The 15644-nt window shown below is 47.4% G+C and overlaps 1 protein-coding gene across 5 annotated transcripts in view; it reads left to right on the top strand.

Annotated features, from left to right (window-relative positions):
* The first annotated feature begins 438 nt into the window (after positions 1–438).
* Positions 439–15644, top strand: part of CDIN1 (CDAN1 interacting nuclease 1) — a 501029-nt gene continuing 485823 nt past the window's right edge. For 2 of the 5 annotated variants that reach the window (XM_063948054.1, XM_063948052.1), the window contains exon 1: positions 446–583. The gene's annotated coding sequence lies outside the window, so the exon portion shown is untranslated. Of the gene's footprint in view, positions 584–15644 lie in introns of all 5 variants that reach the window. The other 3 variants (XM_063948053.1, XM_063948055.1, XM_063948056.1) reach the window with 3 other exon arrangements.

Raw genomic sequence — 15644 nt, 5'->3', positions numbered from 1 at the left:
GTGTGTGTGTGTGTGTATACACACACACACACACACACACACACACACACACACACACACATAGATTTACCTCCCAACATGACCCTTTCCAGGCGGGACAGAATGCTCTACTCCTGGACTTCCTTCTTAATGTATGATTGCCATCACCTGTGCTGAAACACTTTTCTTATCGATTAATCTGTTCAACACAGGAGCCTGCAATCATAAATTAAGAGAAAAGTCCAGAAGCAGAGCATTGCGTCCCTCCTGGAGAGGGTCGTGTTGGGAGGTATGTATATATAATACACATACATATACAGTGCACACCCTGTGAATAATAGAAATACTTTCTGGAAAGAACGTCTGCAGGATACCAAGCACACGCTCTGAGCTGTAACACGCCTGCACTGCAGTCCCGTAGTTCTGCTGCATTTGCTCCAACATAGGCAGAGCATCAACCAGAGAGAGCCTGCTGACGTCAGTGTTGTGCGTCCGCTGACAGCGTCTCCGTTGCTATGGAGGTGACGCGTGACGTCATTGCACGGGGCGCGCGGGAAGACAGCGATCGGCATCTGACACAGGAAGGAACACGTGACCAGCCGAGGTATTTAATACTATAGGGCCGATAAGACGCCTGGCAGACTGCGCGCTTGAGTATCGCCGTATGCTAGCGGTGCTCTTACCCCGCGCACCGTTTCTGCTGCTCAGATCTCGGTTTGCAAACCCGTAAAAGGGATAGCACAGTGTCTCCGCTGTCTCCTGCTTAGTGCCGGGGCTCAGTCACCACTTGCCGCCCGCTGACTCAGGCTACTGCTGTAGTACAGCCCTTTCCTGGCTACATAGGGGGCAGGTTGGCGCTTGTAGTGAAGTCAGTAATGGGGGGGGGACTGGTACTGTGTCACAGGCTACAGGTCACAGTATCTGTTTATGCAGACCAGAGTGTCATTCCTTGTAGTATCTGCTGCTAATGCTGGCCGCGGGTGTAGTATGGTTTGCCGGCGGTTGGGGTCCCGGCGCTATCTATTCTCCTTCCAGGGGAGTTGTGGACCCCCAAGAGGAAGAAAAGATGTCTGTATGCTGGCAGTCGGGATTCCGGCGCTGGTATGGTGGTCGCCGGGAGCTCTGCTGCCGGCAACCGGAAGACCACCTGCTGGGCACACACTGATAGATATTTGTGCAGTTCAATTGCATACCTCCCAACATGACCCTCTCCAGGAGGGACAGAATACTCTGCTCCTGCACTTCTCTCTTAATTTATGATTGCCATCACCTGTGTTGAACAGGTTACTGGATAAGAAAGGTGTTTCAGCACAGGTGTAAATTAAGAGAGAAGTGCAGGAGCAGAGTATTCTGTCCCTCCTGGAGAGGGTCATGTTGGGAGGTATGCAATTGATCTGATATATCTGTAGGCGGATCGGCCAGAATGTTGTGCGTATATACTGCATGATCTGTTGTAACTGATGTGTCAAACTGGGAGGGCATTTACATGCCCCAGCCCAGCTGAGCTGTCAATCACTGGTGGCCTCTGTAGAATATGTGCTGGCAGTCGGCTGACAAACGCAACGATGCACCAATATATTTGTAAAGTAGATATATTGGTCATTGTGTGTGCAGCAGGGCCAACACGGTATGTCTGTGAATGACTGCGTTCAGACATATTGCTGGTACACACTATCCGAAGTTCCAGCGATTATATTGGTAGTTCAGTACAATGGCCGATATATCGACCAGTGTGTACCCAGCTTAACAAGGGATTGGCACTTGTTCAGCTAGATATACTAAATCGCTTTAAAGCAGTGGCTGCCAAGCAATCCAGGTTCCTTGAAACCTGGGGCCTAATTCAGACCTGATTGCAGCAGAAAATTTGTTAATGGGCAAAACCATGTGCACTGCAGGTGGGGCAGATATAACATGTGCAGAGAGAATTAGATTTGGGTGGGTTATTTTGTTTCTGTGCAGGTAAATACTGACTGCTTTAGTTTTACACTGCAATTTAGATTTCAGTTTGAACATAACCCACCCAAATCTAAAGGGCCCTACACATTTCCCGATGCGCCGCCGAGGTGCCCGACGTCCGATACGAGCGACCCGACGAGCGACCCGGCGGCGGGGGGGCAGTGACGGGGGGAGTGAAGTTTCTTCACTCCCCCCGTCACGCGGCTGCATTGAAGTGCAGGCAAATATGGACGAGATCGTCCATATTGGCCTGCATGCACAGCCGACGGGAGACCAGCGATGAACGAGCGCGGGGACGCGCATCGTTCATCGCTGGAGTCTCCACACTGAAAGATATGAACGAGTTCTCGTTCATTTATGAACGAGATCGTTCATATCTTTCAGAAAATCGGCCAGTGTGTAGGGCCTATAACTCTCTCTACGTTATATCTGTCCCCCCTTGCAGTGCACATTGTTTTGTCTATTAGCTAACAAATTTGCTGCTGCAATCGGATCTGAATTAGGCCCCTCGACCATTACACTGCTTTGAAGGCAGAGTTTGGGAAAATTTGCTTTAAAGAGAACAAAATATTTTTGATGCTTTATCCTCTGGTTGGGAATAGGGGTAATTTTGGGCAGTGCCGTAAGTAGCGGTTTCTTGCACACAGTGCTAAAATGTCACCGTACCCCACCCCACTCCAAAAAAATATATATATACACGTGTCAAAAATATAGGGGCGTGGCTTCATGGGTAAGGGGCGTGCCACTGAGCTCCCTTTTACACATTACGTTAGGCAGAGGTCCCTTTTACACAGTACGGCCGGTACAGATGGAGCGTCGGTCATCTCCCCTTACTGAGGCGCAGGCGTGCACTCCCGGCATGACTAGGCAATCTGTCTGCCTAGTCACGCCGGGAGTGCACAGAGACGCTCCCTTACAGACTGAGACGTTCACAGTGACTAGGTGCGCCCAGGCGGGCATGCCTCTTTTGACTGTTCCCAAGATGCACAGCGCCGCCTCCTCTATAACCCCGCCTCCGTGCACAGGAGCTCAGGGGCAGATTTATTAAGCCTAGTGAAGTGATAAAGTGGAAGGTGATAACGCACCAACCAATCAGCTCCTAACTTCCATGTTACAGGCTGGGTTTGAAAAATGACAGTTAGGAGCTGACTGGCTGATGCGTTATCACCTTCCACTTTATCACTTCACCAGGCTTAATAAATCTGCCCCTCAGTTTGTAAGTTGGTGCCATGCAGTAAGCAGGCACTTAACAGGAGGGCTGCCTTTGGCAGTCTATTGATAGCTTTTTTGAAGAAAAGACAGAGAAGATTCTTCTAACAAGACTTCAGGGCTGCAGCGTGTAAAGTCTCATGGACTTTTCTGACTGTTGCTCCGTCACCCCCAGCGGCGCTGTATACTCCCGCGCCCTGGTTGCCGGGTCACTGCAGCGGAGGCTTCGGTTCCTTCCAGCGTCAGTCACACACACCGCTGTCCTCCCGGATCGCGGGGCCGCAGGAAAGGGGGAGGTAAGGGATCTCTTTGGCCACACTTTACCGTGATCCAGCGCGGCCGTGGAAGGCGGGCCGAGCGCGCGTTGGCGTGGACACTGTTATTGGTTAGCCGCGCCACCAGGGACAATATCAGGGCACAGGTCTGGTTTTTTTTTTTACTATAAATAACCCCATTTTTCAGGCCCACAGCGCCCGGTGGGGATGCCAGCAGGGGGAGCAGGTCTAACCTGTGGCCCCTCCCCCAGCCCCAGGACGCCATTTCTGCAAATGTTCCTGCCCTGGAGCTGCATCTCTCTCCCTCATTCCCTGTCAGCAGCCATCAGAGACAGAGCTGAGCTGTTCCTGGGAATGCTGGGGCAAATCCTCCTCTGTAAAGCCGCCTGATCGCCAGCGCTGTGCTTCTTACAGGACACTTAAGTATTCTACCTTTCACTGGGACAGTGTTAGTTAAGAAAGAGTGCATACATTCAGGGTTGTGTGGTACAACACCCTGTGATAGACATCCAGTATCTACTGTGCTTTGTCATATCTATTGTTGACACATATAGCCATACTGAGTATTACTTTGTATAGCTAGTCTAGTGCAGTTTTATGGTACATAACTTCTGCATGGTACGCTTGTGACTATATATATATATATATATATATATATATATATACATACACACACACAGCTGAAGGGAGAGCACTCCCGGTGAAATAAATGATAGTCCCGGTGCCTGCGGTAGGAGTTTTCGGCCGAAAATCCAATATACATACACAGGTAGTCCGCAGCACACGGTCAATAACCAAGGCAAATACAGCAGATATACTGCAACGTTTTGATATTTTAATATATCGTCATCAGGCACAATAAAACATACAAACAAACAACTAACCTTATATCCCCTAGCACCCACATGGCGAGGGCTGCCTCCGGAAACAGGGGGACGGCACCAATAAATGACGTCATCACCACCCGTCCGTTGCTAAGACCACAAGCCAAAATAAACCATTAAAAACAAACGGTAAAATAGAACATCGGCAGGGGGTAAATGCAAGAACAGCATATAGAACATAATATGTTACATTTAGAAACATAGTATTTATGTAAACTACAGAAGATACAGAAAGCACCACAACAAATAACAATTGTAACGTTTAAATACATGCAGAGACACCAGAATACTCATTCAAGCCTCTGGGTGATAAAGTTTGTAAGCAGTGAATCCATCGCACTTCACATTTCAGCAATTTGGATGCACGATCACCCCTCCTCAAATTGATCGGTACATGATCAATGATCATGTATCGTAATGTTGCCAAGCTGTGCCCCGCCTGCATAAAGTGACGGGCCACAGGTTGGTCACTCTGTTTGGTGGAAATGGCCTGCCTAATAGCATACCGATGCGTGGCCATGCGCTCTCTTAAAGTGCGCTCAGTTTTCCCTACATAACTGAGTCCGCAAGGACATGTAATAAGATATACAATGTAACGTGTAGTACACGTAACCCGGTGTTTAATAAAGAATTTCTTACCGCTGTAGGGATGGCAGAAACTGTCACCCGCAACCAAGGAGCGACAGGTGGTGCAATCCAGACAGCGATAACAACCATTCCTTCGTTTTAGAAAATTATCTTGAGCGGTTTGTATCTGATCCATGCCGGTGATATCAGTGCGCATCACCATGTCTCTAATATTGCGTCCACGAGTATAACAACTCATGACTCTGGTTTGGGCTAAATTAAGAGTTTGATCCGATTGTACTATTGGCCACAGTTTTTTTTTACTAATGTGACCTATAGTACCACTGAATGGATTATAATGATTAACCCAGGGCATGACTGAATCGGCAGGTTCCTTCTTCCTGGATTGTAACAATTTGTAACGAGGAATACTCAATGTCCTGTCTTTGGCTTTCTTGAGATGACATAATTCATACCACCTCTGCAGAAAATCCATTATCTGTTTGTCTATGTTCGCAATGGCTGTCTCTCGATTGCTACAAATGCGGCAAGCCCGAATAAATTGAGAATATGGAAGACCATATTTAAGAGGTTTGGGGTGAAAACTTCCAGCGTGGAGAATAGAATTCCTATCGCTGGGCTTCTGATATATGGAAGTAATTAATGTATCATCCTGTAGGGTAATCTGAACATCTAAAAAGTGTATAGTAGTCTCATCAATGTCATACGTAAATTGAATGGGATGTTTAGATTCATTATGCATAGAAATGACAATTTCAAAATCTACCCGCGAGCCGGTCCATATGATGAACAAGTCATCTATATATCAGCTATAATGTATGATATGTCTAGAGATCTCTGGTTTAGAATGAAATACAGCATGCTCAACCTCAAACATGTACGCATTAGCGTAGCTAGGGGCCACATTCGACCCCACGTTACATTGTATATCTTATTACATGTCCTTGCGGACTCAGTAATGTAGGGAAAACTGAGCGCACTTTAAGAGAGCGCATGGCCACGCATCGGTATGCTATTAGGCAGGCCATTTCCACCAAACAGAGTGACCAACCTGTGGCCCGTCACTTTATGCAGGTGGGGCACAGCTTGGCAACATTACGATACATGATCATTGCTCATGTACCGATCAATTTGAGGAGGGGTGATCGTGCATCCAAATTGCTGAAATGTGAAGCACGATGGATTCACTGCTTACAAACTTTATCACCCAGAGGCTTGAATGAGTATTCTGGTGTCTCTGCATGTATTTAAACGTTACAATTGTTATTTGTTGTGGTGCTTTCTGTATCTTCTGTAGTTTACATAAATACTATGGGGTATATGCAATTGCGGTCGAATTTCCGAAATTGTCGAAAAACATGATTTTTTCGGCCCAAAAAAATATTTGACAATGCAATTCAGTACTTTCCGTCAAAAAAACGGACTTTCAAAATTCGACTTTTTGAAATTCGACATTTGTCAAATTTGACATTTCTGCAATGGTACAAATGCGGCAATTCGCCAAAAGTATATTCAATTGAAGTTTGGAAATTCGACAACAGTGCTTTTAGACAGTAAATTCGTCATTTTCAATCCGCCACACTTTGGTGCCGGAATCTAATAAAAAATTTTTAAAACATGTTTTTTTTGGTGTTTATTTTATTGGTAATAGCATATCTATTTATATTAGAAGGGATTAGGTACTTGGTTTGTCTATTTTGGAGGCACAAGTATTATTTATATATTTTTAAAAATATATATTTTTTTTATTTTTTAAATGGAATGGTAAAAACCCGAAAAAAAAATGGCGTGGGGTCCCCCCTCCTAAGCATAACCAGCCTCGGGCTCTTCGAGCCGGTCCTGGTTCTAAAAATCCGGGGGGAAAACTGACGGGATCCCCCGTATTTTTAAAACCAGCACCGGGCCCTGCGCCTGGTGCAAAAAATACGGGGGACAAAAAGAGTAGGGGTCCCCCGTATTTTTTACACCAGCATCGGGCTCCACTAGCTGGACAGATAATGCCACAGCCGGGGGTCACTTTTATACAGCGCCCTGCGGCCATGGCATTAAATATCCAACTAGTCACCCCTGGCCGGGGTACCCTGGGGGAGTGGGGACCCCTTCAATCAAGGGGTCCCCCCCCCAGCCACCCAAGGGCCAGGGGTGAAGCCCGAGGCTGTCCCCCCCATCCAAGGGCTGCGGATGGGGGGCTGATAGCCTTGAGAAAAGTGTAAGAATAGTGTTTTTTTCCAGTAGTACTACAAGTCCCAGCAAGCCTCACCCGCAAGCTGGTACTTGGAGAACCACAAGTACCAGCATCCGGGAGAAAAACGGGCCTGCTGGTACCTGTAGTTCTACTGGGAAAAAAATACCCAAATAAAAACAGGACACGCACACCGTGATAGTAAAACTTTATTACACACATGTCGACACATACATACTTACCTATGTTCACACGCCGACCTCTGTCCACTTGTCCAAGTAGAATCCACGTGTACCTGTGAATAAAATTATACTCACCTGATCCAGTGTCCAGATTATAATCCACGTACTTGGCAAAAAAACAAAACGAACACCCGAACCACACGGACTGAAAGGGGTCCCATGTTTACACATGGGACCCCTTTCCCCGAATGCAGAGACCCCCCCGTGACTGCTGTCACAGAAAGGTCTCTTCAGCCAATCAGCGAGCGCAACGTCCTGGCACTCTGCTGATTGGCTATGCGCGTCTGAGCTGTCAGACAGCGCATCGCAAAGCCTCTCCATTATATACAATGGTGTGAACTTTGCGTCAGCGGTGAAGTCACCCGCGGTCAGCGGCTGACCGCGGGTAACCCCACCGCTGACGGCAAAGTTCCCACCATTGAAACTAATGGAGGGAGCTGTGCGATGCGCTGTCTGACAGCAGACGCGCATACAGCCAATCAGGTGAGTGCCACGAAGTAGCGCTTCCTGATTGGCTGAAGGGACCTTCTGTGACAGCAGTCACGTGGGGTCCCGGCATTCGTGGAAAGGGGTCCCATGTGTAAACATGGGACCCCTTTCAGTCCGTTCCTTTCAGTCCGTTTGGTCCGGGTGTTGGTTGTTGTTTTTTTGCCAAGTATGTGGATTATAATCTGGACACTGGATTGAGGTGAGTATAATTTTATTCACAGGTACACGTGGATTCTACTTGGACAAGTGGACAGAGGTCGGCGTGTGAACATAGGTAAGTATGTATGTGTCGACATGTGTGTAATAAAGTTTTACTATCACGGTATGCGTGTCCTGTTTTTATTTGGGTATTTTTTTCCCAGTAGAACTACAGGTACCAGCGGGCACGTTTTTATCCCGTATGCTGGTACTTGTGGTTCTCCAAGTACCAGCTTGCGGGTGAGGCTTGCTGGGACTTGTAGTACTACTGGAAAAAACAATATTCTTACACTTTTCTCAAGGCTATCAGCCCCCCATCCGCAGCCCTTGGATGGGGGGGACAGCCTCGGGCTTCACCCCTGGCCCTTGGGGGGCTGGGGGGGACCCCTTGATTGAAGGGGTCCCCACTTCCCCAGGGTACCCCGGCCAGGGGTGACTAGTTGGATATTTAATGCCACGGCCGCAGGGCGCTGTATAAAAGTGACCCCCGGCTGTGGCATTATGTGTCCAGCTAGTGGAGCCCGATGCTGGTGTAAAAAATACGGGGGACCCCTACACTTTTTGTTCCCCGTATTTTTTGCACCAGCACCAGGCGCAGAGCCCGGTGCTGGTTTTAAAAATACGGGGGATCCCCTGTCAGTTTTCCCCCCGGATTTTTAGAACCAGGACCGGCTCGAAGAGCCCTTGGCTGGTTATGCTTTGGAGGGGGACCCCACGCAATTTTTCCCCGGGATTTTTACAGTTTGTTTCCCGTTTTTTAAAAATCGGATCAAAATCCGTCAAATCGGCCGTTTTTCGACAGCGGGACTGTCGAATCCGTTTTTTATTGAATATGTTGAATTTCGGCACCCGCTTGCCGGAATTCGACGGTCGAATTGTGTCGAATTAAAAAACGGCCGAAAAATTGCCGCGATTCGCCGCTAATTGCATATACCCCTATGTTTCTAAATGTAACATATTATGTTCTATATGCTGTTCTTGCATTTACCCCCTGCCGATGTTCTTTTTTACTGTTTGTTTTTAATGGTTTATTTTGGCTTGTGGTCTTAGCAACGGACGGGTGGTGATGACGTCATTTATTGGTGCCGTCCCCCTGTTTCCGGAGGCAGCCCTCGCCATGTGGGTGCTTAGGGGATATAAGGTTAGTTGTTTGTTTGTATGTTTTATTGTGCCTGATGACGATATATTAAAATATCGAAACGTTGCAGTATATCTGGTGTATTTGCCTTGGTTATTGACCGTGTGCTGCGGACTACCTGTGTATGTGTATGTGTATATATATATATATATATATATATATATATATATGTATGTGTGTGTGTATATATATAGATATATATATATATATATATATATATATATAGAATACAAGTGTTTTCTGCATACAGCAGAACACAAAACACGGCACTGCAGGATCTGGTTCAGCAATCAATATTTACTCCTTCAACGTTTCGGGGACTCGCACTCGTCTTCAGGAAGGTACAACAAAGGGTTTGTTGTACCTTCCTGAAGATGGGGTGCGAGTCCCCGAAACGTTGAAGGAGTAAATATTGATTGCTGAACCAGATCCTGCAGTGCCGTGTTTTGTGTTCTGCTGTATGCAGAAAACACTTGGATTCTATATAAATTATACAAGGGCACGCAGGCAGCTGAACTTTTGTATGGGAGTGCCGAACCAACTTGCAAACTATATATATATATATATATATATATATATGTACATGTGTGTGCATGTAGTTGCTGCGTGGCTGCCTTATTGGGGTATTTCATTCAGCGTGCTACTCCTATAGTACTGTACCTGAAGGGGCTAAGTATATCAGGTTTTTCTGTATAATATAGGATTTGTTTCACAAGGTATACTTACTGTGTATTTTTACTTGTGATCTATAATCACTCTATATATCTCTAGGACTCCCGGTTTGTGCTCTCATAGCCTTCACTGGGGGTTCTTGCTAGGTATATCGCTGCTAAGACTTGTACCAGGTTGCCCGATATTGTGCACATTAATATGTCGGCTACACGTGGCAACGGAGCTGGGGCTTCTCCCACATTGCGTTGTGGTGATTTCACAGACAAGTTGGAGGAAAATATGGCAGCTGAGAGTTCAGGTTCAGGGGGTTCCTTACCTCCCAGTGGGTCTGTAGCACCGGGGGCATCACAGGACCCACCTTGGGCTACCTTTTCCACAATGTTAAACACGCTTGCAACTAATTTGGTGCCCCCTGCGGGACCACCTGTGCCACTGCAGCAGTTTATGGTACCTGCTATTAATCCGCCATGGGCAGATCAAATCTCCACTCAGTTACAGCATTTGAACCGGTTATTGGTTAAATCTAAGTTTCACTCTTCTAAACGGGCCATTACCTCCTCCCAATCCACTGCTATCCCAGACACGTCCTCTGAGGAGGATGGTGCATATACAGGTTGAGTATTCCTTATCCAAAATGCTTGGGACCAGAGTAATTTTGGATATCGGATTTTTTCGTATTTTGGAATTATTGCATACCATAATGAGATATCATGGTGATGGGACATAAATCTACACACACAACGCATTTATGTTTCATATACACCTTATACACACAGCCTGAAGGTAATTTTAGCCAATATTTTTTATAACTTTGTGCATTAAACAAAAGTGTGTGTACATTCACACAATTCATGTTTCATATACACCTTATACACACAACCTGAAGGTCATTTAATACAATATTTTTAATAACTTTTAGTATTAAACAAAGTTTGTGTACATTGAGCCATCAAAAACAAAGGTTTCACTATCTCACTCAAAAAAGTCAGTATTTCGGAATATTCCGTATTTCTCTAACGTCCTAAGTGGATGCTGGGGACTCCGTAAGGACCATGGGGAATAGCGGCTCCGCAGGAGACTGGGCACATCTAAAGAAAGCTTTAGGACTAACTGGTGTGCACTGGCTCCTCCCCCTATGACCCTCCTCCAAGCCTTAGTTAGATTTCTGTGCCCGACGAGAAGGGTGCCCACTAGGGGCTCTCCTGAGCTTCTTAGTGAAAGTTTTAGTTTAGGTTTGTTATTTTCAGTGAGACCTGCTGGCAACAGGCTCACTGCATCAAGGGACTAAGGGGAGAAGAAGCGAACTCACCTGCGTGCAGAGTGGATTGGGCTTCTTGGCTACTGGACATTAGCTTCAGAGGGACGATCACAGGCCCAGCCTGGATGGGTCCCGGAGCCGCGCCGCCGGCCCCCTTACAGAGCCAGAAGAGCGAAGAGGTCCGGAAAAATCGTCGGCAGAAGACGTTCCTGTCTTCAATAAGGTAGCGCACAGCACTGCAGCTGTGCGCCATTGCTCTCAGCACACTTCATACTCCGGTCACTGAGGGTGCAGGGCGCTGGGGGGGGCGCCCTGAGACGCAATAAAACATGATAAAAATACCTTACATGGCAAAAAATACATCACATATAGCTCCTGGGCTATATGGATGCATTTAACCCCTGCCAGAATATACAGAAAAACGGGAGATAAGGCCGCCGAAAAGGGGGCGGAGCCTATCTCAGCACACTGGCGCCATTTTCCCTCACAGCTCAGTTGGCGGGAAGCTCCCTGGCTCTTCCCTGCAGTCACTACACTACAGAAAGGGTTAAAAAAAGAGAGGGGGGCACTAATTAGGCGCAGTATTAAAACATACAGCAGCTATAAGGGGAAAAACACTTATATAAGGTTATCCCTGTATATATATATATAGCGCTCTGGTGTGTGCTGGCATGCTCTCCCTCTGTCTCCCCAAAGGGCTAGTGGGGTCCTGTCCTCTATCAGAGCATTCCCTGTGTGTGTGCTGTGTGTCGGTACGTTTGTGTCGACATGTATGAGGAGAAAAATGATGTGGAGACGGAGCAGAGTGTCTGTAACAGTGATGTCACCACCTAGGGGGTCGACACCTGAGTGGATGTACTGTTGAAAATTACGTGACAGTGTCAGCTCTGTATAAAAAAACAGTGGTTGACATGAGACAGCCGGCTACTCAGCTTGTGCCTGTCCAGACGTCTCATAGGCCGTCAGGGGCTCTAAAGCGCCCGTTACCTCAGATGGCAGATACAGACGCCGACACGGATACTGACTCCTGTGTCGACGGTGAAGAGACAACCGTGATTTCCAGTAGGGCCACACGTTACATGTTTGAGACAATGGAAAATGTTTTATACATTTCTGATAATACGAGTACCACCAAAAAGGGGTATTATGTTCGGTGAGGGAAAAACTACCTGTAGTTTTCCTGAATCTGAGAAATAAAATGAGGTGTGTGATGATGCGTGGGTTTCCCCCCGATAACAATTGATAATTTCTTAAAAAGTATTGGCTGTATACCCTTTCCCGCCAGAGGTTAGGGTGCGTTGGGAAACACCCCCTAGGGGGGATAAGGTGCTCACACGCTTGTAAGAACAAGGGCTCTACCCTCTCATGAGATGGCCGCCCTTAAGGATCCTGCTGATAGAAAGCAGGAGGGTATCCAAAAATGTATTCACACACATACTGGTGTTATACTGCGACCAGCAATCGCCTCAGCCTGGAGGTGCAGTGCTGGGTTGGCATGGTCGGATTCCCTGACTGGAAATATTGATATCCTAGATAAGGATAGTATATTATTGCCTATAGAGCATTTAAAAGATGCATTTCTATATATGCATGATGCACAGCGGAATATTTGCCGACTGGCATCAAGTATAAGTGCGTTGTCCAATTCTACCAGTAAAATGGTCAGGTGATGCGGATTCCAAACGGGACCTGGTGGCCACGGCAACAACTGGGAAATCCACGTTTGTACCCCAGGTCGCCTCTCAAAATAAGACGCCGTATTATCAGGCGCAGTCCTTTGTTGGCAAGCGGACAAAAGGTTCCTCTTTTCTGCTCGTGACAGAGGGAGAGGAAAAAGGCTGAAGAGATTAGCCAGTTCCCAGGAACCGAAACCCTTTCCCGCCTCTGCCAAGCCCTCAGTATGACGCTAGGGCCTTACAAGCTCAGGCACGGTGGGGGCCCGTTCTCAATGAATTTCAGTGCGCAGTGGGCTCACTCGCAAGTAGACTCCTGGATCCTTCAGGTAATATCTCAAGGGTACATATTGGAATTCGAGACGTCTCCCCCTCGCCGTTTCCTAAAGTCGGCTTTACCGACGTCTCCCTCTGACAGGGAGGCAGTTTTGGAAGCCATTCACAAGCTGTATTCCTAGCAGGTGATAATCAAGGTACCCCTCCTGCAACAGGGAACGGGGTATTATTCCACACTATTGTGGTACCGAAGCCAGACGGCTCGGTGAGACCGATTCTAAATCTAAAATCTAAAATCTTTGAACACTTACATACAGAGGTTCAAATTCAAGATTGAGTCTCTCAGAGCAGTGATTGCGAACCTGGAAGAAGGGGACTACATGATGTCTCGGGACATCAAGGATGCTTACCTTCATGTCAAAATTTACCCTTCTCACCAAGGGTACCTCAGGTTATGGTACAGAACTGTCACTATCAGTTCAGACGCTGCCGTAGGGATGGTCCACGGCACCCCGGGTCTTTACCAAGGTAATGGCTGAAATTATATCCCTTCGAAGGAAGGAAATTTTAGTTATCCCTTACTTGGACGATTCCCTGATAAGGGTAAGATCCAGGGAACAGTTGGAAGTCGTGTAGCACTATCTCAGGTAGTGTTGCGGCAGCACGATTGGATTCTCAATATTCCAAAATCGCAGCTGGTTCCGACGACTTGTCTTCTGTTTCCTAGGGATGTTCCTGGACACAGTCCAGAAAAAAGGTGTTTCTCCCGGAGGAGAAAGCCAGGGAGTTATCCGAGCTAGTCAGGAACCTCCTAAAACCGAACCAAGTCTCAGTGCATCAATGCACAAGGGTTCTGGGTAAAAATGGTGGCTTCCTACGAAGCAATCCCATTCGTTAGATTCCACGCAAGAACTTTCCAGTGCAACCTACTGGACAAATGGTCCGGGTCGCATTTTCAGATGCATCAGCGGATAACCCTGTCACCAAGGACAAGGGTATCCATCTTGTGGTGGTTGCAGAGTGCTCATCTTCTAGAGGGCCGCAGATTCGGCATTCAGGACTGGGTCCTGGTGACCACGGATGCCAGCCTGCGAGGCTGGGGAGCAGTCACACAGGGAAGGAATATCCAGGGCTTAGGGTCAAGCCTGGATACATCACTTCACATAAATATCCTAAGCTAAGGGCCATTTACAATGCTCTAAGCTTAGCAAGACCTCTGCTTCAAGGTCAGCCGGTGTTGATCCAGTCGGACAACATCATGGCAGTCACCCACGTAAACAGACAGGGTGGCACAAGAAGCAGGAGGGCAATGGCAGAAGCTGCAGGGATTCTTCGCTGGGCGGAAAATCATGTGATAGCACTGTCAACAGTATTCATTCCGGGAGTGCACAACTGGGAAGCAGACTTCCTCAGCACGACCTCCACCCGGGAGAGTGGGGACTTCACCCAGAAGTCGTCCACATGATTAAAAAACTCGACAGGTATTGCGCCAGGTCAAGAGACCCTCAGGCAATAGTTGTAGACGCTCTGGTAACACCGTGGGTGTACCAGTCAGTGTATGTGTTCCCTCCTCTGCCTCTCATACCCAAGGTACTGAGATTGATAAGATGGAGAGGAGAAAGCACTATATTCGTGGCTCCGGATTGGCCAAGAAGGACTTGGTAACCGGAACTTCAAGAGATGCTCACGGAGGATCCGTGGCCTCTACCTCTAAGAAGGGACCTGCTCCAGCAAGGACCCTGTCTGTTCCAAGACTTACCGCGGCTGCGTTTGACGGCATGCCGGTTGAACACCGGATCCTGAAGAAAAAAAGGCATTCCGGATGAAGTCATCCATATCCTGATCTAAAGCCAGGAAGGATGTAACCGCAAAAACATTATCACCGCAATTGGCGAAAATATGTTGCGTAGTGCGAGGCCAGTAAGGCCCGACGGAGGAAATTCAACTGGGTCGATTCCTACATTTCCTGCAAACAGGAGTGTCTATGGGCCTGAAATTGGGGTCCATTAAGGTTCAGATTTCGGCCCTGTTAATTTTCTTCCAAAAAAGAACTAGCTTCAGTCCCTGAAGTTTAGACGTTTGTAAAAGGGGTACTGCATATACAGCCTCCTTTTGTGCCTCCAGTGGCAATTTGGGATCTCAATGTAGTTTGGGTTCCAAAAGTCACATTGGTTTGAACCACTTAAATCTGTGGAGTTAAAATATCTCACATGGAAAGTGGTCATGCTGTTGGCCCTGGCCTGGGCCAGGCGCGTGTCAGAATTGGCGGCTTTATCCTGTAAAAGCCCTTATCTGATTTTCCATTCGGACAGGGCGGAATTGAGGACTCGTCCTCAGTTTCTCCCTAAGGTGGTTCCAGCGTTTTTACCTGAACCAACCTATTGTGGTGCCTGCGGCTACTAGGGACTTGGAGGAATCCAAGTTGCTGGATGTTGTCAGGGCCCTGAAAATATGTTTCCAGGACGGCTGGAGTCAGGAAATCTGACTCGCTGTTTATCCTGTATGCACCCAACAAGCTGGGTGCTCCTGCTTCTAAGCAGACTATTGCTCGTTGGATTTGTAGTACAATTCAGCTAGCACATTCTGTGGCAGGCCTGCCACAGCTAAAATCTGTAAAAGCCCGTT

Source organism: Pseudophryne corroboree, chromosome 12 (assembly GCF_028390025.1).
Source record: "Pseudophryne corroboree isolate aPseCor3 chromosome 12, aPseCor3.hap2, whole genome shotgun sequence".
Lineage (NCBI taxonomy): Eukaryota > Metazoa > Chordata > Amphibia > Anura > Myobatrachidae > Pseudophryne > Pseudophryne corroboree.
The sequence above is the reverse complement of the archived record's forward strand: the minus strand, read 5'-3'. Positions and strand labels throughout refer to the sequence as shown.